This window comes from Impatiens glandulifera, chromosome 6 (assembly GCF_907164915.1).
Source record: "Impatiens glandulifera chromosome 6, dImpGla2.1, whole genome shotgun sequence".
Classification (NCBI taxonomy): domain Eukaryota; kingdom Viridiplantae; phylum Streptophyta; class Magnoliopsida; order Ericales; family Balsaminaceae; genus Impatiens; species Impatiens glandulifera.
Genome location: NC_061867.1, coordinates 19,630,181 through 19,654,715, shown reverse-complemented (window position 1 = coordinate 19,654,715; position 24,535 = coordinate 19,630,181). Strand labels below are relative to the sequence as shown.

The following is a 24,535-nucleotide window of genomic DNA, read 5'->3' as shown; positions in this document are numbered from 1 at the left end:
TAATCAATCAATTGTACATATTTTGGGGTTAAAAAAATAAAGAAACATTTGGATAGGTTAAGGTGGTGAACTACTACCTTGAGGTTTGGTTGATTTCCAACCAAGAAAGCCTCTGACCTACAAACAAGTCCACGAAAGACCCACACTTAGACCATGCCCATGAACCCACATCATTGCTCAGATTTGCCCGCCAAAATTAGACGTCAGTTGACCAAGGGCTTGTTTGTTTTCTTATTTTTAATAGTGTTTTGTTTCAATTGCTTTAAATAATTCTAAAAAAGAACAAAAACATATATATAAAATACCAAGAAGACCCATTTGATTTTTTCCTTTATTCTCTTAATTCTTTTATTTATAACATATATTAAGAAGATTCCAACCAACTACAAAAAAAAATATTTCTAATAAAAAAAAACTATATATATAAATAAAAACTTAAATAAGACTTTGTTTGAATTCTTTTTAAACTAACACCTTACCTTTTCTATAGGTACTTTTGTCTTCCAAGTCTCCGCTGCTTATCTACATACAGGTAATTTTGTCTTTTCAAGCATTCGATATTGGTCTACTTGTACTTTTGTTTTCGAGCAACACATATTTTTTATTTATTTTAGATTTGAGACTCATAATATAGACACATGCTTTAAGAACATAATGATACAAAACTATACAAATGTTTATGCTTGAATCCGTCTTCTCTATCAAATATCTTTTTTCAATGAACCTCTCATCTAATGACCTTACACTTTCATTTTGATCTATCAAATATCTTATTCATATTTTTTAATATTTAGCATCGTGACCTCACACTTTGGTCAATCAAATATTTGATTTATATTTTTTAACTACTTTCAATTATTACCGGCCAATTATCCATCGCACTTGGTTAAAGAATTGTACTTGTTTTGTTAGGTTATCAGTTCGAAACATACATAACCGCGTTTTAAATTTATGGGCGGGTCAACCCACAATCCGACCCAAGTATTCATTTACTCTCACATATATATCCAAATTAACCACAACTCTCGACCCGACAATCCGGACACTTTAAAAATTAATCATCATTATATATATATATATATTAGTTAGTTAAAAATTTGAACTTTTATTGTTAAAATGTCTCGCGTTCATCAAATTTGGTGTTGAATCTAAAATATAAAGTGTTGTTAGCCTAGTTTGTTAAGAGGTTGTACATGTTTTGTTAGGTTGCAAGTTCGAAACATACAAATAACATTTTTAATTTTATTTTCAACCACTTTAAATTTATGGGCGGGTCAACCCACAATCTGACCCAAGTATCCATTTACTCTCACATATATATCCAAATTAACCACAGCACTCGACCCGGCAATCCGGACACTTTAAAAATTAAGCATCATTATATATATATATATATATATATAGATTAGTTAGTTAAAAATTTGAACTTTTATTATTAATATATCTCGTCATTAAATTTGGTGTTGAATCTATAATATAAAGTGTTGTTAACCTAGTTGATTAAGAGGTTGTACTTGTTTTGTTAGGTTACAAGTTCAAAATATACAAATAGCATTTTTAATTTTATTTTTAACCTTTTTAAATTTATGGGCGGGTCAACCCACAATCTGACCTAAGTATTCATTTACCCTCACATATATATTCAAATTCACCACAGCTCTCGACTTGACAATCCGGACACTTTAAAAATTAAGCATCATTATATATATATATATATATATATATATATATATATATATATATATATATTTTTTAGTTAAAAATTTGAACTTTTATTATTAAAAAGTCTCGCGTTCATCAAATTTGGTGTTTAATATAAAATATAAAGTGATGTTAGCTTAGTTGGTTAAGAGGTTGTACTTGTTTTTGTTAGGTTGCAAGTTTGAAACATACAAATAACATTTTTAATTTTATTTTTAACCGCTTTAAATTTATGGGCGGGTCAACCCACAATCCCACATAAGTATCCATTTACTCTCACGCATATATCCAAATTAACCACAGCACTCGACCCGACAATTCGGACAATTTAAAAATTAAGCATCATTATATATATATATATATATATATATATATATATATATATATATATATATATATATATATATATATATATATTAGTTAGTTAAAAATTTGAACTTTTATTTTTAAAATGTCTCGCGTTCATCAAATTTGATGTTGAATATAAAATATAAAGTGATGTTAGTTTAGTTGGTTAAGAGGTTGTACTTGTTTTGTTAGGTTGCAAGTTTGAAACATACAAATAACATTTTTAATTTTATTTTTAACCACTTTAAATGTATGGGCGGGTCAACCCACAATCCGACCTAAGTATCCATTTACTCTCATTTATATATATACAAATTAACCACAACTCTCGACCCGACAATCCGAATACTTTAAAAATTAAGCATCATTATATATATATAAATATATATATATATATATCGGCTACATAGGATTGTTAGTTTATATTTTTAATAAAAGGGTTATTTAAAATCAAATTTTAATCCCTTTCTTGTATTTTTCTTCACCAAAAATTCCAAAAAAAATATTTTCGGAAACATAATAAAAATTATGTTCGTTATTTTCATTTTTGTGTATTTTTGAGTATTTATTTAATTGTTTTAAACCATAAATTATACATAATTTATGTTTAAAATCAAATTTAAATAATTTCAACCCCTTTTACGTTGAATTTAGGTAAAATGATACAATATTTTAACCTCAATTTATTTTTGGAATATTATTTTATTTTCCTAGCCGGTTGAAAATTTAGATATGCCATAGTCATCACTATTGCACATAAGAGTGAACGCACCTTAGTTTTGGGGTACCACAAATATATGAAAAATATCAATTTAGCTTCACTATACATTTGAACCCTTCAAAATGGTAAAAACTCGATTATTAAGAAAAAAAATAAATTGGAACAAAACCATTTATATATATATATATATATATATATATATATATATATATATATATATATATATATATATATATATATATAAGATAGCACGACTAACCATGAAATTATGATGTCCTTAGTGATGATGCACTTTGCAAGATGAGACTCAAACCAGATTAAGTAGTGCTCAAATTTGATACCAATACTGGCACCAAAAGTAAAACTCCATAATGTCTGGTTTGTTCTTCTCTACACACTTGAAACATTCATAAGCTGTTAAGCATAACCAAACAACATCCTGGAGATACAAGAAAGAACCTAGAGAAGTTTTAAAGACTAATAACATTAAAAGAAATGTAATGACAAGTTTATCGATTGCATACCCGAGCCCTTTGGTGAGAAATGATCCAATCATTTTATATGCCTAAATCAATGGAAACAGAAACAAATAAGCTAGTAAATTGAACGCTTTAGCATAAGCACACATATATGGACTATTATGGTAATGGATCCCCTCAAACTAGCTCTAGATAGAACCTTAAACGAAGTATCAATCTGCTTGTAAAACACATTAGTGAATGATGAGAAATTAAAGACAATTATAAAATAAAGGGAAATAAAGAAGCCAGACAGATAGAATATGAATGTGATATTTTATCTATGAATTATTCAAGACCAGTTTTCTTTTACTTGGATTATTATAACTTCAAACTATCATTCCAGCATTACTTCAATAGGATTAAAGCTTGAAAACTGAAAACACTTACCATTTTTCAAATATGACAGAAAGAAACCCTAGAATTCCGGAAAGAAACTCTTCTATGAGCTGAAGTGCGATGTTGTCTATTGCTGATGGGCGAACTCTGGAGAATTCCGCCGTTTTGAACTTTTTGGAAGAAAGACGAGTCTTTATGGTAATTGACCTAGGGTCGAAGCAAAACCAACCGAAAACGAGTCTAAATCGAATAACTGATTGTTTATGAAATGGCAGGATCAGGATTTGAAGCCCTAAATTCCGAGATTTAATCTCTAATGCAAATGGACGAAATCATTGGAAAAACCGACGAACAAGTAGCGTTCAAAGTTATTGCTTCTGCTATAATCAATGGAAGAAACAAAGAAGACGCTAGTATAATCGTAGTCTTGTAGTTGAAAGATTCGATTAGAATATACGAAGCGATTGGAGGTCCAATGATAGCTTTTATTAATGCAACTAAGATTGATGATGATGAACGGGAGAGGAGATTGAAGATCGGAAGCTTGCATGCTAAAGGAATGAAAGTGAGAAGTAGAGATACAAGAGAGGTAGAGGAAAGGGATCGGAGACAATAGGGGGAGCGAGTTAAGGAAAGGGAAAGGGGAGATATATTAATTAAAGGTAAAAGTCACATATCCAATCGCTATTAAGTAAATAAAATTGATTCGATTTTATTCCAATCGCTAAACCTGGCACGTTTTTTTCGCGGTAGTGTAATAGCCATTGGTGTAAAGACCAATCGCTATTATTAAGGTGGTGGCGATTGAAATTATAACCAATCGCTACTACCTTGATAATAGTGATTGGTCTTTACACCGATCGCTGTTATAGCTCGTTATTACACCTATTTTTACTAGAGTCAAAGCTTCTACCTAAGTTGATGAAAGCATCATAGAGTTTCTATAAAGCTGTCTACATTGTCTCTACATTGTCTGTAAACCACAATTCTAACTATAATTGAAGTTACCGATTAAATTTCATTCTTAAGCTTCTAAATTCATAACTGTCTAGTTTCTGGGATAACTTATTGATTTTCTTGTTCTAGCATGATCTAGGAATGATATAAATCATTCTAGTCGATTCTAACATTATAACTCGACCTCATTAGGATTTCTCGAATTTTTAACTTATCTAAAAAATTGTGGATCTCCTTCAAGTGCAAGCTTTAAGGAGATGATCAAGAATGATTATCTAATCGATTTAGAAGTTATTCATGAGACTAAATCCTAATTGTAATAAAAAATGATTGATTGTTGAAAAACTATGTAGATTTTGTAAATAAATTTTATTCTCTAGCTAGAGTTACCTATCGGTCTTCATATCCATTTGAGGTCACTAATAGATTCATAGTATGATTTCATAAAGATTAAGATTGATATAGCTTATTTTGATCACGATTGAGAGAATTTAAAATTAAACTCTAGTTATCTTCTTCGTTGAGACAACAAGCCTCCATTCACCTTAGTACGAGCCTCAAATCTTCTAGTTTGTTTGATGGGTTCTAAATAACTCTATGAGTTCAATTGTGAGTTTAGAAATCCATCTAATCCATCGTAACGTGATTTTGAGTTTAGACAAAAAGTTTTTTCATAAATTCTGAAAGTCTAACTTGATTTCTAGCCATGGTTTGATGCATGATTGTGTTGTTCTTGTTTTAACATTGTTCAAAGCTTCTATTAGTGTCTAATTCAGGAAGAATCGAAGTCAAACATCATACTTAAGATTGATTTTAAATCATGCATACTATGTGTTTGATAAAATACCTAAAAGGAATTTCTTTAAAAAAATGTGCTTGGTAAAGGGATAAAAATATAACAAGTGGGGTTCGATCACCTAGCCCTTCAATCATAAGCCCTACTCACAAGTCATCTAAGACAAGACTCTTTCCCATGGAGATTTCAAAATCAAAACTAGTTGGTCTAAAACTTGCAACAAAAAGTTGATGTGGTCCTTCTTTGTTTTTAATTTTTCCTCCAACTTACTTTTCATTCAATTTTGGAATTAAAATTTCTAGAATGGCCTAGGAGTTTGTTTGTTAGAATATTTTTTTCATTTCAAACATTTTCACTCCTTAATTACATTAAAATATTTTATAAAAAAACAAAAAACAATACAAAAACAATACCAATATAAAATAATTCCTCATTTTTTAGGACTGTTTTGGATTTGTGCTTCCTTTCAGCTCTCTCGTTATTAATGTTTTTCAAATACTTTATATTGTTAGTCTTTTATAAAGCTATAAACATCTTAGACATCCTTTAGGAATGGAATAAGCGTAGCTCTTTTGACGTAAGATATATTCTTAGATGAATAACTTAGGTTTAGAATCAAAACAAAATGGTAATAATTCTTCACGTTTTGAAAGACCAATTATTTCGTAGTAGATATTGTCCATTTTGACTAGCATGTGGGTCATAAAGCCATTGGTCATTTCCCACACGTAAACAAACCCTAAACCCAAAATAATTTCTAAAATCTTTCATTGTTAATTTCTCGAGGACCGATCTAAGTGGTGACTCTAAAAAAAGAGCTAAAAGTATGTCTAACTATTGATAAGTTCTATTTCGGTTTCTTATCTCAATTTTGGTAAGACATCTCCAAGTGAGTTATTTCCTCACCTTATTTTACAATATTCGATAGGAAGTAAGTAACGGGACTTAGAAAAGTAATCGACTAAATTTTTTTCTTCTAAAGAGTGTATTGGTTGAGCCTACCATTTGTTTTCTCATCCCAAACGGGATTCGAGAGGAATGTAAGGCATGTGAACAAATAATTTTGGATCGCACAAACTGCCCTTATATATGGGTAAAAATGTTTTAAGATCGACATAACTTTTTTTAGATGGAAGAGCGGAAATAAAAACGTGCAGATAATGATAGGATTGGTGTAATCAATAGAGACAGGGGTCTAGCTATTGATGACAACTTCGTACAAAAACGGTTTGATAGAAATCCTATTAGGGATTTAAATCACTTTCTATTCTTCACAAACCTTGCAAACTCTTGAACAATTCAAGTGCAGAAACGTTTGCTCAGGTTTGAAGCTAAGAACCAAAGAAGGAGAAGATGACAGAATGTAAATGACACAAAGAGCTGTTTATGGATGTTCGGAGCAAAACTCTCCTACATCACCCCTTCTTCCAACCACCGGAAGGATTCACTATATTTTTCTTATAATAAAATACAATTGCACAGCTAGCTCACTATTGAACAAAACATACTCTATTCAACTTACAATATATTGAAGAATATCACTCAGCTAGACAATACTTTGATTCTATCTCTCTCTTGATGTACACACAGTAAAGTAAGAAAGCAATTCATGAGATTGTAACTTTAGTGTATCAGTTAGTGTATCAGCTTGTATGTTCGCTTCTATGTCCGGCGCTTCGTCTGTTGTCCTTGAGGATCCTTAAATAGAGAGCAGGTACCAACGGTCGAATCTTCTATAATGACACGTGCAAGCACCCATTGGAAAACCTCCATAGTACACAGGTACAGCAGACTCTGAGCACCATGATCATGGCTGTACCAATCTAGTAGTGTGCCAAATATTCTTCTAGGATATTCTGCAAAAAACAAGTAGTGGGAAGAATATTTGCTTATGTGGCATTAATTCATTGGATATAACTAGTTGTCGTACTGATCTGCACGGAATAGTGGAGTAGGAGTAGCATACAGCTAATTGATCGTGGGTAGACGGATGTTATCTTCAAGCAACTACTTAAGCATGGCATTAGACGTGCTCCAATTAGACTGACAAGTCTAATGAAGTTAGATGCCCCCGTCTAATATCAGGATCCATTAGACCACCATGTCTAATGGAATTAGATGAAACGTCTAATTACGAATCCCTTCAGACTAATCTGAAGGAGTTAGACTGCACGTCTAACTTTCATCTGTTAGACTGCATGTTTAACTACGCCTGTTAGACTACACGTCTAACTACGTATCTGTTAGACTGCACGTCTAACTATGCCTGTTAGACTGCACGTCTAACTACGTATCTGTTAGACTGTACGTCTAACTACGTCTGTTAGACTACACGTCTAACTACGTATCTGTTAGACTACACGTCTAACTACGCATCCGTTAGACTACACGTCTAAATGCATATTTGTTAGACTGCACGTCTAACTATGCATCTGTCAGACTGCACATCTAACTACGCATCTGTTAGGCTGCACGTCTAACTATGCATATGTTAGACTGCACGTCTAACTTAATGCGTCTAATAGCCAGTAAGTCTAATGAACCTCATTCAGACTTAGTCTAATTTAGCATGTTTTCGATACACCTGCACCAAAAATAATTAGAAGGCTTAGTTTAAGTTTTATACAAACTCATCATCAAAATTTCATTAGTCAAAGTGATTTGACCCTTAGTCAAAATAATTTGACCCAATAATTTCCCCCTTTTTGATGATGATGTTAATACTTTGCACAATTAAATAGATAAATATCCATCCAATTTAAAGAAAGAGTAAAACTTGTTCACCAACTATAAAAATGAGTTCCAAAAGCCAACATTCAGTTCCAAAAACCAACATTCAGAAACCAAGTTTAAAACCAAGTTCACAAACCAACAAAATATAATTTAGGTGAAAAAGATTATTGATATTCCCTTTTCACGAGTGGGTCGATTGGGTAGTTGAATCCTTCACCAATAAATTCTTCACCATTTAGAAGGTTTCGAAAAGGAAGGAGAGAACGACCACCACGACTACTTCCACCACTTCTACCACCACGATCACCACTACGACCTCCGCCTCTTTTGATTGGCCTATCGCTTTCATCACCAGTTTGCTTTCTCTTTGATCTGGTGCTTGTTGAAACACCACCGCCTCCTCTGCTGCTACTGCCACCTCTAGAACTTCCTTCCCCCATTTTAACATTATCATCGCCATGGGAAATGAGGTTCTTCTCTTTATTAGCAGCAACTTTAGCATCTTCAACTGCCTGAATTTTCCTTGCGAATGAATCAGCTTGTTCCAGTCGCTCAGCATCAGCCCTGCTCATATGACCTTGAATCTCGACCATTTGACTTTGAATCAGACTCATTACATCCATGACTTCATTATGGAGTTCAATGGTGTTTTCCCTTTCGCAGTCGATCAAATCGCTCTATCGTTTGAAGAAGTTATTTTCAAATTTGTTGTAAGTCTTGTTGAGGGTAATGATCTCATATGTGTTACTGTTAGACTACACTTCTAAATACGTATCTGTTAGACTGCACGTCTAACTATGCATGTTAGACTACACGTCTAACTACGTATCTGTTAGACTGCACGTCTAACTACGCCTATTAGATCGCACGTCTAACTACGCATCCGTTAGACTACACGTCTAATTACGCATCTGTTAGACTGCACGTCTAACTTAATGCGTCTAATAGCCAGTAAGTCTAATGAACCTCAATCAGACATAGTCTAATTTAGCATGTTTTCGATACACCTACACCAAAAACAATTAGATCTCTTAGTTTAAGTTTTATACAAACTCATCATCAAAATTTCGTTAGTCAAAGTGATTTGACCCTTAGTCAAAATAATTTGACCCAACAGATTCTGATATAGAAAACTCTCAAATCAAACCATGTAGATTTGTTGATGGGTTTGTAAGATAGGTGTCTAATGATTTGAAGACTTGAATCTATATCACCACAATTCTCCATATGGAAAATACTAAAGGAAAATCAATAAAGAAGATTTAGAAATTGAAAGTTGAGAGAAAGAAAACCCATCATTTATATTTGAAGATTTATCAAAAACACAGATCTTAAGCTATGATTTTTCTGTTTATTAGTCAATACCACAAATATGAAAGAAAAGAACAAAAACTCACTAGCAAGAACTTCTATCGACAATATATCATTTCCCCTCTCTCGTCCTCTTCTTTTCTTCTTCACTAAATAGAATGCGACAAAAAAGAACACATAGTAGTGAATGTGAAAGGAAATTAGCATAAAAGTGGTAGAACGGGAAAGTTGTGTAAAAGTATCCAAACCCCCACTCCTTCGAACCCTAGATAAAGTTCCCCTCGTCGAATGCATAGGAAAGAATGTCAGATTAACCCCCAAAAATAATGTTTGACATCAGCGACGAAAGTTAAGATGCAAACAAATGTCGAACAAAATGTCGATAATAGCGTCGAAAATTTGCGACAAATTTTCCACAACAAGAATTTTCAACGGTTTTTTCGACTAACTACAAATATTTCGACGCTAAAATATTTTCATCGTAAAATTCATCCAAATTATAGTCTAAATTAATTTACGGATTTTATAACTTAAATTTACCTTTTAGTTACCATATATAAATATCTTTATTTTTTATAACAAAATTTTCTTTATTCATGAATATTTACGACGGTCTATATTCTTCGTGGATTATACTGTCGCAATATTCGTCACATATTTTCGATTTTCGATGTTAATTATGCGTCGTTAATTATTCTTCATTAATTAAACATTTTTTTAGTGTTAGTTTATAGAATTAGCTCCAAGCTTTGATTTTTTTCCTCAAAGTCTCACAAAAATCACGAGAAATAGAGTTAATTATTTTGTGAATAGAGATTATAAAGATATTAGTGGACGTCGAATTAGTGGCACCCGCAAAAATGCGTTGCTCCAGACTAAAAATAATATCTGAATGATTTAAGTCATAAAAAGAGTAAGACTGAAGGGGAAGGAAATTTGAGCAAATGACCCTCAAAAGAGGGGTCATCTCAAACATAACCCACATAAGGTAGACTTTGCAAAAGTAATTTTTTTCAAATAATTCTAACCATTTTACCCTTACTTTTTTTACATTTTCTTTCTCTTTTCCTCTCATTTTTTCATTTCTTTTTTCTCTCTTCTCCTCCGGGCGACCATTGCTCTCCCTTTCCCGCTTCCTTCCTCTCGCTTCCCCGATTTCCTCCCCGAATCTCTTACTCTCGACGATTGCAAAGCAACGCCGGAAGACGCCTCGCCGGACCACGAGATCACGCATGCAACTATAGCAAGACGATTGAAGAAGCTGATACAAAAGATGAGTTACACAAGCCGAGTGGAGGACCATGATGTCGAACAGTACGCTTCACTAGACTTCTTCTCATACTAGAAGCAATGCAGTAGTCGAGGTAATTACAGCTGAAGTGGTCGATTAACATCAAGAAATGGGACAAAATCCTTGTTATAAAAGTTAGTTTGCGTCGGCGCAAGATGCGGTTTGCGTTTGGTGCAAGATGCGGTTTGCGTCGGCAGTTTGCGTTCGATACAACATTCCTGACATTGATAAAAAAAAGTTAGTTGTTTGCTTAACTTGTTATCATTCTATTGTATAATGTTGTCGTGGATCATAATAAGATGAAATTGTGGCTCGATGGTTGAGTTTGTTCAAATCACGTGTTCAATACTTGGTATTATTCGATTTGAGAGAGTTTATTATTCGATTTGTATAAGTACTTAGGATAGTCTTTGAGTTTAGTTATTGTCTTCAGAATTTCCATTTATTCTGCTCATATAGTAAGCTAAATGTTCCTTTATTTTTCACATCTTTTAACAAAATATAATGTGCAGATTGTCACATTTTTAATTCCCCGTTTAGATTACAAGTTTCCCTTGATACGAAGCATGCTGGATTGTCATGAGCAATTTGATAAAGTTCTCATGGGGCTCCTTCGAAGAATGCTGGATGATAATAAGAGGGTGCAAGAGACTGCCTGTTCAGCTTTTTCAACTCTAGAAGAGGTTTTTGCTGGAAAAAAACATCAAATGTATGTTTTTTCGAAAAACTAACCTAAATTGTGATCAATCTTATTTACAGGAGGCAGCTGATGAATTGGCTCCATGATTGGAGACCATTCTCCAACACTTAATGTTTGTTTTTGGGAAATATCAGGTTTATTTTTGTACCTTCTGTTTCTAGTTGATTTCTCTAGTTGCATGGGAATGAAGATTGGGAGAAATGCATGGCTGCTCTTGAGCCAGCAGTGAGGGTCAGACTATCGATGTATCAACTGTGAAGAATCATCTCATGATTTATTTTGGTTTGAAGAATTTCTTTTTTGTAGAGTTGTGTCTGTCCTTAATCTCATCCATGGTGTGAGGAATTACAATTGATCACGGCTAATTTTGGGAAAGGCATCCGCCATGAATTGAACATATTCAAGGATGCAATAGCGATGGATTGATAATTGTTTAGAGTTGGGGTATAGTGTGTCGTTATTGAGTTTTATTATTTTTTGGGGGATTTATTTATGTTACATTCCATTTTTTTCTTTTTTTATTTGAATTTGAAAATATTGGGCTAAATCTATTTTTGATTGTTATTTCATGCAATTTCAACAAATTTTTGCATGGGATTCATTTTTCTTTTCTGGATTATGTCATTGAGTTGGGGGTATAGTTGAGGATGCCACAGATTTAGGGTTTGAGTTATGTAGTAATTAAATTGTTTCTATAAAATTGTTCAGTTTCTTCTGGTCACTTTGCTACTAATAAATTTGTCATATGAAAAGTTTGATATTTGGTATGTTGTTTTTGACAGGTTTCAATTTAAGGCTTTAATGATTTTGACAAGATTTTTTTTTTTTGGAGTTATCTTAGTTTGTTTGAGGAAGTGATTTTTTGGGTTTTTTCTAAAAAATTTGTTTGATAATTTAAAAAAAAAAAATAGTTTTTTATTTTTATGTTAAAATACAAAAATATCATTATATTTTTTTGGGTTAATAAAGACAAATTTTTGTATTTTAATAAGAAAAAAGAGTGATTAGATGAAGGTTGGTTTATCAGATTCTTCTAATTTTTAAGTCGAATTTGAACAAAAATTGTATTATCAGTTTGTGGTGTGATTAAGCAATTATATTCTCTTGATTAATGATTCTTTTACTTTCCCCTTTCATATTAATTACAAATTAAGGGCTTGTTTGATGTACGTTGGTTAATTAGATTAAATCTAAATAATAATAAAAATTCCAAATAACTTGAATCTAATAGGAAAAATGAATTTGGACATAGACTTTGTATTCCTTGAATAAAATGCAAAAAATGGAAATTACATTGAATTTCAGTATAATCAATATATGGCTCATCCAGTCTCACCAAACTAATTGGTGCTCTTTTTGTGGTCCTCTTTTATATGCACTTAGTTTAGCCAGTCACCAGCCAACTCTTCTCTTCCATGTTCACTAAGACAGTCAAACAGATCTTTAAATTCGCTGTAAGTAAAAAAATGAATGTATTATTAGAAAACTAAAAATCATGAAAAGATTACACCAACTATATCACACATCTACATTCTAAAATTGTTTGGTTATCAGTTTTAGGGTAGACATTATCAAAGAAAACGAATATATTATCAAAGAATAAGACATCTAGAGGGGAACATCCAATGTTGTTTTCCATTAGAATAAGAACCTTTTATAACCATATTCACTTTATAATCCCACAACAAAAGTGAAAACAAATGAGAAACAAGATAATAGTTACATAATAAAGGCCTAATACTTTTATAAGGAATTAATCAAACAAAATTTCACCAGATCAATTCTGGATAAACTTCACTAAACTGCACGAAAATGCAAGAGAAACAAACATTTATGTTAAATCCTTAGTTAACAGACAAACAAATCGACATGCAAAAAGATATATAAAATATACTAATCACATTCACAATTTATGAGTAAACTATCATAGATATGGACATAAACAATGAAAACTGAACAATAAATGTCATATTTATGCGAATAACAAGTTTTCTAGATGAAACAAACCATCGAGGACCTCAGAATCAAGAAGACTAACCCTAGTTCTACAAAATGTAGCTACAGAATGTCAAAAATCATTGAGATCAAGACGGAACATGAAGCGATAGCCAAATATAAGAAAACATGACATATATTTGTAAACCTAAAACAAAATGCGAAAAGTTACCTTCGGAGAAAATAGATGTTTGGCTACACAGTTGCTCCAACACCTGTTGAGAGTGAAAATGGAATCAAATATGAAATTGACCGACAAAAAAAGAGAAAAAGAAGTTGAATGGAGAATTAACACTTTGCGTCAGCGCAAACAACTCTTTACGTCAGTGAAAACAACACTTACGCAAATTGTGCACTTTGCGTCGACGAAAAGTATAGTTTACGAATGTAATATACATATTCAGTCACATTCAGAATGGACGCAATTAATTTGCGTCCCACGAAGAATGCAATTTGCGTGGGACGTAATATATAGAAAGATTCTCCCACATTCAGTCAGAATAATAACAATTCATACTCATTTAAACGACATTTAAACCATTCAGAAAAATATTCACCTAAAACCCTAAAAACCTAAAACCTATCATAATCAGCATGAAAGCGGGGAAAAAATAAAAAATCATCTGAATATGCAAGGGGTGAATGGTGAATTTGCGCTGATGCGGGGAAGCAACCGACGTTTCTTGGCGATCGTCGGAGAATGATGGAAGTTAGTATCGGGGAGAAAAGCGGGAGCACAGTTGTCGGGGGAGAGAAGCGGGAGTGCAGTTGCCGTGAGAGAAGAGGGAAAGAAGAGAAGAGAAAAAAAGGGGAAAAAGAAAAAGAAATGGAAATAAAAAAAATATATATTAAGGGTAAAATGGTCAAATGTTTTGAAAAAAAGTTAGTTTTTCAAATTGTTTTTGGGCTAGGTTATTTTTTAAATAAGACCCTTTTAGGGTCCTTTGATCAAATTTCCTGAAAGAAAAAGAGAAGAGAGAAAATTATTATTTTTTTTTGAATTGGCTCTAGGTTTGATATTGAAAATGGATCTGAATTTGAATGAGAAATCGATAAAACTAACTAGATGAATTTCTAGTTAAATTTGAAAATTATTTTTTAATTTATAATTTTTATTTTTAATTTATAAGTTGGTTAATATGTATATAAATTTATATTTATTATAGTTATTTATAGTTTCAAATTATATTTTTCTTTATTTAATTAAAAATAATAATAATATTTAATTATAATTGAATTATACAATAAAAGTACAGTAGAAACTCTATACAATAATAGACTTGGGACGACCAAAATTTATTAATTAAAAGAGTTGTTAATTAATCGATAAATTAATAATTATTAATTTATATATTAATTAATATTTTATTAATTTATAGTAAAATACTTAGTTTACAAACACCAAGCTTCCACTTAATTATTGTATACAATGCATGTACTGTATATCAAATGAATGGCCCAATTTGAAAGAAACTTTCAATCTCCCACCTAATTATGTTTCTTGTGTTCAATGTATCACTTTATGGACATTAAAAATATTTTCTATATAAAAAAGATCAAAATATTGTAGGTTAACACAAACAAATCATACACATAACATGGCTTTCCATCTTAAAGGTGTGAAAAAACCAACAATGACAGACAAGATTCAAAGAGCATTATGCAAGCACAAACAAGGATAATCCAAGTCTCACTCAAAATCAATTGCAAGAATGGGTTCATAGTAACTATGGTTTGCACATGAGTCAAGCGACAATATCGAATACAATTAAGCGGTCTTTAGAGTATCTCTCGCTTGCTCCCGAAAGAGGCTATGTTAAGCGACACAAACTGGCAAAATTTCCTGACCTAGAAAAATCTCTCTATGAATGGATTTTTCAATATCAAGAACATGTGAATATGACAGGTGAACTAATCATCGAGAAGGCGAAAAAGTTCATGAAAGATATGTATCCAGTGGATGCTCCAAACTTTACTTTTTCTATTGGTTGGCTTGGAAAGTTCAAAGCAAGATATGGAATTAAAAATTTACGGCGTTTCGGAGAGGGTGGATCTGTTGAAATGGAGGGTATGGAGGATAAATTAAAATCCATAAGATACAAAGTTGATCAATTTGAAATGAAAGACATCTTTAATATGAATGAAACATGTTTGTTTTTTTATTAACGAAATCAACCCTGTATTTTATTTTATATTTTGTACTTTAGTGATGTAATTATTTACATGTTTTGATCTTAAACAGGTTTGTTTTTTAGACTTCAACCGGATCATTTCCTTACAACAATGCAGCTTGAAAGGAAAAAACAAGACAAGGAAAGACTAACTATTTCTATTTGATGTAATGAGGACGGTTCGGAAAAACTTCCTTTATGGATTATTGGGAAATATGTTAAACCAAGGTGCTTGAAGAATGTAAACTTGAACAGTTTGAACTGTGAGTACCGTGCTAACAAACGAGCTTGGATGACTAGTGTTTTATTTGAAGAATATGTTCGCCAACTTGATAAAAAAATGGTTGGAAAAAAAATTCTCTTGATTGTGGATAATTGCTCTACTCATCCAAAAATTATTGAAGGATTACAAAATGTTGAATTATTTTTTTTGCCACCAAACACAACTTCAAAAATTCAACCTTGTGACGCGGGGATCATACGAGCTTTTAAGATGCATTATCGTCGTCGATTTTATAGAAGTCTTTTGGAGGGTTATGAATTAGGGGTTCCAAATCTAGCAAAAATAAATGTGTTAGATGCAATGAATCTTGCAATTTCAGCATGGACTATGGATATTTGTACAAATACAATTGCGAACTGCTTTCGTCATTATAAACTTCGATCAACAGATAACATGACTTTTGAGAACTCAGATGAAGGTGGTGAAAGCACTCAAGAACTCCAGAATTTGATCAAAGAGTTGGGTTATCGCAATGCAATGGATGTCGAGGATGTTCTGACTTACCCAGAAGAAAATGTAGTTGCATAGTTGTTGACTGATGAAGAAATTATTGAAATCGCTATTGGAATTAATAGAGATGATATCGATGAAGAAGATGATAAAAGTTTTACAATGGAGCCCCTTCGCGAAACGAAGCTATTAAAGCAAAAATCACATTGAACAATTTCTTGTTGAGCTATGAGAAAACAACACCAGAAGTTCTTACCATGCTAAGGAAAATTGGAGACGACATTCAAGGGGAAATTGATTTCAACAAAAAAACAAAAGACAATTGAGTCATTTTTCAAGAAACCTTCATAAACCATTCATGTAATATTCTATATATAAGGATTATTAATTTATATTTTATATGGGGTCTAAAGAAATTATCAAAAATGTATTATCTTATAATTTTAGCGAATTATTAATTTAGCACCCTCTCTCCGAGTCGGGACCGGCCAAAAATATTATCTTAGAGAGTTTATTAAATAATCGAGTATTAATTTATCGAGTTTCTATTGTAATTTATTTTTTAAGATAATCTTTCATAATATTTAATATTTTTAATACTAATTAATAATAACCCGAAAAATGTCCGTTCTAGTCTAATCGATTTTCATTTTAAGAAGATATGACATGTTTTTATTGATTGCTCAGAAATCTAAGTACTCTCAATGTAACTAAATTATAAAAGAATGATAAGATAAAATGTTTCTAAGATAAAATAATGGTAAGATATACCGTCTACCTTCATAAATTTGTACAAGAGAAAAAAAGAGATTGACGTCTAAATGAAAGAGATAAATATGAGGAAAAAAATAAAAATTAACATGTTAAAGACTTAAAATAAATAAAGATGATTTAGCTACTTCAATCAAACAAAATAAATTAGGTAAAAATAAAGAAAGATAAATGGTATTGAATTGTTATTTATGCTTACATAGATTATGTCTATTATAAAGACATTATAATTGACATATAAGGAAACTAAATAATATAATATTGATATTATCACAATTTATAATATTGTGATAATATCTTATAAATATATTATATTTTACTCTAGCATCTCACTCAAACTCACAATGCAACAACAATAAGATTGAGAGTTTAACAGTCAGAAAACGCAAATTGAAAATGAATTGAATTATTGATTGTATCATAAAGCCCCTTATGGCCACGTCCCAACCGTCCCCCCGTGTTCCAGATAACGCAAACGCAAACAATAAGAAGTTACGTATCATTCTTAATTTTCTTCTCTTCTTTTTCTTCTCTATTCTTCCAAATCCATTGACCATCCACCAAAAAATAACTTTTTTTTATTCAGATCAATCAAACCAAAACCAATCAAATCAAGTTTCACAAACTCCTCCAAAAAAACAAACTGAAATCAACAACCCACAACAACCAAACCAAATCAAGCCAAAACCAATCAAAACAAACTTTACAAATTTAGGGAAAAACCCAAACCAAGTAAAAAACATAGGGAAAACCCAAATCAAATTCAACTCCCTATTTTCAACAACAACCAAAACCAAAACCAAACAAACCAAGTTTCACAAACATAAGGAAACACCAAACCAAATTCAACTTTCTATACTCAACAAAACAACCAAAACTAAAATCAATCAAACCAAGTTTCACAAGCATAGGGAAACACCAAACCAAATTCAACTTTCTATACTCAACAAAACAACCAAAACTAAAATCAATCAAAGAAAAATCAATCAAACCGAGTTTCAAAAACTCACTTCTGATTTCCTCTCCTCCAAGATAAATAATAAAACCAACATTCTTCTAAACCAGCTAATTCAACCAAATTAACGTTTGATCCATCCAAGTTACCCTCCTCACTTAAGAACAAAACAACCAAACTCATTTCTACCGAGCTACCAAAATCCCCAATCCAACTAGACGAAAACAAATCCACTCAAATAAATATAAAACCCCAAATAAGTTTCTTAAGACCACCCACAAAAAATAATATTAATAATAAATGATTAGAGCCCTCCATCAATGGTTAAGGTAACCATTGATGGAGGCAGCGAAAGACTATTACTTGATTAACTCAATAATGATAATAAGGCTCTAATACTATGTTAAACTAAAAAGAGAGAAATTGTATTAAATTATTATTTATGGTTATCTAAAATATGTCTATTATATAGACATTGTAATTGATATATAAAGAAGTTAAATAATATAATATTGATATTATCAATAATATCTCACAAATATATTATATTATACTTTAACCAATGACATATTTACATATTTTGATATAATTAAGAGAATGAGAGATATACTTCGGCCGTTCCAATTTCTGATTCTAAATAGGATCATAACTAGAAACTTGACTGACCCGTGGTTAAGTGTTTTTAAAAGGACCCAATATAATTATTGTAAGTTGTTGCACGGATTGGGACTGCCCTAATTCAAGGGTTAGCTGGGTTTGCCCCTAAGCTGGCCCTACATAATATATGTTGGAATAGCTTGTAGGACATTTTTATGTGTTCTTGCTAAAAATAATTGAGATAATTAATAATTTTGAGCTTGGTAAGTTTTCATCTTTATCAATAATGAAGTCTTAGTCTTAACTGAATAAGGCAGTAAAAATACTAAGTATTTACACATTTTGGAGCTTTTAATGAGATTTATTGTAGATTTGTAGCTACTGTTGCTCCCTCTAATAAGTTTGAAAAAAAGTAATACAATATTTTCTCAATCATTCTCTTGATCCAAAAGGGAAGAAATCACAACAAAGATATCATTCAAAGTTTTAATGATAGAATTGTTTGTTTCACTCATAATGAGAATATTATATGCGAAGGGAAGATTTGAGCACCATAAGTCCCTTTTCAGTATAGATATGGCTTCAAAATTGTTTTTGAAAGTTTTGCATTCTCAAATTTCTCAACAATGAATTCCAACAAGACAACAAATAGAATAATGGTAAAAGCCAGTCATTCGTCCTATGCAATCTAAGTGGTAAGTGGTAAGTGGTTTGATGACATGTAACAATGCTCAATTGATTGATAAATGTTAGATTGAACTAGTGAAAATGCACTAATTGAGATCATGTCACACCTTTAATGAAGTTCAATTCATTTATTTTCATTAAACATATTGATTTGAAGTAAATAGTTATTTTTTCACCTCAGATTTATTTTATTCGTAAAAAAAAAGTTATTTTTTAGGATATAATTTTGAACGATACCTTTAATTTTTTTAGAAAGGCTATTAGATGAGATTATGAAAGAATATAGAATATGTCTTAAGATATTATAAATAATTTTAAAGATCATTTTATAAGAAATAGTAAATAAGTATATCTCTAAAGTTATATTCTCCTTTTTGAATTAAGAAAGTTGTTCATTATTCTTTTAATATATTTTAACAACACTCTTAATCAAAAATAAATAAAAGTTAATTCTTAAAATAACATTTGGAGATCATTTGATATATAGTTTTTTTTTTAATTTCTTTTCAAAAGTACAACTTCTTTTCCCACAAAAAATCCCTTTATTTTTTTTTTTACTGAACTCATAAAAATCAAAAGAAAACCAAAAACAAGCTCTTGGGCCTTTCATTTATTTAAATTATAATGTAAGCCTGGCCCATTAATCAGCCGAACGTGAACCCTAGGGAACTCTGTCACATCTATTTAAACCTAGATAACATTCTCTCTCCCAATTCATCTCTATACGATTCAAAGATTTTTTTTTTTTATTTCTTATTATGATTGTGTTTTGGGAGATGATGCTAAACTTCGCTATTAGCTTAGGCTCAAGATCTGAGCTCTGCTGAATCGAATCATTTTGCACGTCAGTCTGATCCCTGATTCATCTAAAAATTTCTCCATTTCTTTTCAAAATCATTTCATCCGCAGTTGCATATTATAGGTAGTCAAAGTTTTCTATTTTGATTCATTTTCACTAGTTGCTGATTGTTTTATCTAAATGCCTCTTTGAGTAGCCTTATGAATTTCTCCAATTATAGGAGAGTTTGTTTCGTATTTGGCTTAGTTAGGATGCAGATAGTAATCTTAAGGCTGTGTTTTGATTGGATCTTCACGTTTGATTACACTGAATATCCTCTAAGCATCGTCTTACAATTGTTTATTTGTAGATTTTCAGATGTTACGCCCTCGAATAATCGTAAAGATTGACTGCTTAATTGTGGTCGTTATTCATTTCGGTTCAGACAAGGGCGCAAAGAAAAACATAGTTGATTGAGACGGAGATTGGTTAGATTGAATGATCTTCGTTCTTCTGCCGTTTCCTCTCCTTCAATCGCAACAGTTTGAAAAGAAAGAACGTTTCGATCTGAGATCTCTCGTTCCTTCTTCCAAATTGTTTCTACATCTTTAATTATATTGGAACGTTTTCTTTATGAAGTCTTGGGATCAACCTTTTTTTTTTTTGTTTTCCTGCTTTTTTTGATCAATTTCCAAAAAAAAACCATAAGGGTGTGTTTGATAGCCCTGGAATTGGAATTGGAATTGGAGGGTCCAATTCCAATTCTTATGTTTGTTAGACACTTTAATATTAAGAATTGGAATTGGAATTAGAATTCCAATGGAATTCAATGTAGTGTAATTTGATAGTTCTCAATTCCTATCTTTTTAGGTCGGAATTGTAATTCCAAATTAACACGTTTTTCATGTTTTTGACATATTTAACACGTTTTTCACACATTAAACACGTTTTACACGTTTTTAATACGTTTAACATATTTTCATATTTTGGCACGTTTAACACGTTTTTGGCACGTTTAATACATTTTTGGCACGTTTAACACGTTTTTCACGTTCTTGACACATCTAACACGTTTTTGACACGTTTAACATGATTTTCACGTTTTTAACACGTTTAACACGTTTTTGACACGTTTAACACGTTTTTGTCACGTTTAACACGTTTTGACACATTTAACACGTTTTTCACGTTTTTGACACATTAAACATATTTTTTTACGTTTTTGACACATTTAACACATTTTTTTACGTTTTTGACACGTTTACCACATTTTTGACACGTTTAACACGTTTTGACACGTTTAACAAGATTTTCACATGTTTAACACGTTTTTGACACGTTTTCACGTTTTTGACACATTAAACACATTTTTTTACGTTTTGACACGTTTAACATGTTTTCACGTTTTTAACACATTTAACACTTTTTTTACGTTTTTGACACGTTACCACATTTTTGACACGTGTAACACGTTTTTCACGTTTTGGCATGTTTAACACGTTTTTCACATGTTTGGAACGTTTAACACGTTTTTGACACGTTTTCATGTTTTTAACACGTTTAAAACGTTTTTAACACGTTGTTGACACGTTTCACATGTTTTTTACGTTTCTCACGTCTTCACGTTTTTCACATGTTTTAACACGTTTTAACACGTTTAACACGTGAAAAACGTGAAAAACGTGTTAAAACGTGTGAAAAATGTGAAAACGTGAAAAACGTGTGAAAACGTGTGAAAAATGTGTGAAAAACGTGAAAAACGTGTGAAAAACGTGTTAAAATGTGTAAAAAACGTGAAAACGTTTGAAAACGTGAAAAACATGTTAAAACATGTGAAAAACGTGAAAAACGTGTTAAAAATGTGAAAACATGAACAATGTGTGAAAACGTGTGAATAATGTGTGAAAAACGTGAAAAATGTGTGAAAAACGTGAAAAACGTGTTGTAATGTGTGAAAAATGTGAAAACGTATTAAAACGTGTAAGAAACGTGAAAACGTGTAAAAACGTGTGAAAATGTGAAAAATGTGAAAAACGTGTTAAAACGTGTGAAAACGTGAAAACGTGAATAAAGTGTGAAAAACGTGAAATACATGTGAAAAACGTGAAAAATGTTTGAAAAACGTGAAAAACGTTTGAAAAACGTGAAAAACGTGAAAAACGTGTAAAACGTGTTAAAACGTGTGAAAAACGTGAAAAATCTGTGAAAATGTGAAAAACGTGTTAAAACGTGTGGAAAACGTGAAAAACGTGTGAAAATGTGAAAAAATGTCAAAAACGTATTAAACGTGCCAAAACGTCAAAACATATTTTAAAAGTTAACATTTTGAACCGATATTTTATTTTACAAACGTTGGAATTAGAATTGAATTACAATTCTATCATTTTCCCAAACATAGGAATTGGAATTGAATTACAATTCTATCATTTTTCCAAACATAGGAATTGAATTGTAATTCAATGCCAATTCTCATGGAATTGGAATTAGAATTCCAATGCCAATTCCAATTCCAATTCCCCATCATCAAACACACCCTAACAATATTCTCGATTCTGAAGACTAGGAGATAACATTGATGAAGATGATTATTTGAAAAATTACTTATTATTTAAGACATTTCTTTTAAATAGAAATTAGGGCATAATCGTCTATACAAAGAAGCATAAAGTATATTCTAACTGCCTGAATTTCTAACAATCAAGCCAGATGCCAAATAAGAGAGCAATCTATATTCAACATTCCCTCAATGTGGAGTTTGATGGAAATTCAGTAAGCCCAACTTGGAACATGAAGAACCATCATAAATGTCTGTAATTTGTGAAGTATGAATATATTTTGGGGGTGATAAATCTTTCTTTTAACTTGTTTCTAATCAAACAATAAAAGAATTGACAATTGAGGAGTAAATTCAAAATCAAGATATAAGTACGTTACTATATTTTGTTTCTTGGTTTTTTTAAGAGATTATTTATTCAAGAAAGTTTGAACAAGAATCCCAATCAACATCACAATAAATTTGAAATTTCATAGAATTAACATTTCAATGTAAAAATTAGTATTTTTATGTTACTTTACCCATCTAAGAGAGCATGAATTGGCTTAGTTGTACAACATAAGTAATATATAGTCTAGTAAAATCAAGATATAACTGTCGTTCAACTAGCCTTGTATCGATCTTGAGCATCATAATTTTTCATTGTCATTGCACAGTTTAAGACTTGATTACAGTCTTTCACAATATCTATTGCATATTTTCATTGATTAAAATAAAAAATTCTCATCCTAAATCCAAAAAATAGTAAAATAGTTGTGGTGAAAGTCTTTAAAGAGACTACAAACTTTGAATGTCTGATCCAACAATCAAAACAGGATAAAACTAAACTCTTGATGTCTGATCAAGCCTATATAAACTTTTTCATTAGTTGAATTATAAAATAAAACTCAACAATAGTCAAAATCCTAGAAAGAGAGAAATTCTAAAGATTTTTAAGAAAGTGTGATTGGCATAGTTGACATGATAGACACATCCACGATTTTTAAGGAAGCGCGATCGGCACAACGTCACGATAAACACATTCACGACAGATTCGGCATAGGCGACACAATATTGTCTTGAGTCGGAGGTCATAAAATTGACACATAAATTAGCATTGATCAAAGTAAGCGCGATCGGCACAGACGACACAACACGTGAGACACAATAAGCACAGGCGGCACGGCCCGATCTGCACGGACGACATGATATTGTCTAGCGTCGTTTTGTTGTGTAGTTGACTTTGCCTATTGTTTTTGGTTTCTTTTGGCTGCTTTTTTGGGGATCTGTTGGTTGTCGTTTACTGTGCAGTTTGATTCTCAATTAGGCTAGTCTATGTTAGGTGGTTTTTGCTAGCTCCTTTGTTGTCATCTGATGTTGTAGATTACAGTTGTTGATTTCTACTTCAGGTCTGAATTGTTGTTGTTTGCTAAGGAATTTGGCTGTTTATTGCGCAGCTAAGCCACGATGAGCCTACGCTCGACTAGCATCCTCTTAACCAGCCTCCGTTTGACCCGTCTCTGCTAGACCAGCCTCCTCAACCAACCTAAAAACATAAGGAAAAATAATGAAAGTTTGGAGAAATTGGCTGAAAGGGCTGCAATTTCTTCTAGTTGTCTACACTGTTGATGCAGATGACGCTGCCTTCAATCCAACTACTGCATCGACTAGTCACATGGCTGGTCTGTCAACCAATCGCGCTCGTCTCCCGGCTCATCTCCCAACCGCCCATGATCCCCCTCCCCTAACTGTTAATGTAGTCTCCACCCCGACCGGCCTGACTACTGTCAACTAAACCAGCAATACTACTCTTTCGACAGGCCATGTCGCTGCCACCCTGACCAGTCACGATCCTATTTTTTCAGTCGGGCTCACCTCAGCCACTACGGCATGTCACCAT

General features: G+C 31.8%; 1 non-coding gene and 1 pseudogene across 1 annotated transcript; both read left to right on the top strand.

Moving 5' to 3' along the window:
• The first annotated feature begins 15,008 nt into the window (after positions 1-15,008).
• LOC124943316 lies at positions 15,009-16,665 on the top strand (annotated as a pseudogene).
• Positions 16,666-20,092: 3,427 nt separating this feature from the next.
• On the top strand, positions 20,093-20,185 carry LOC124944146. Its single transcript, XR_007099807.1, has one exon. It is a non-coding gene; the product is annotated as a small nucleolar RNA Z122 (small nucleolar RNA).
• Positions 20,186-24,535: the final 4,350 nt, after the last annotated feature.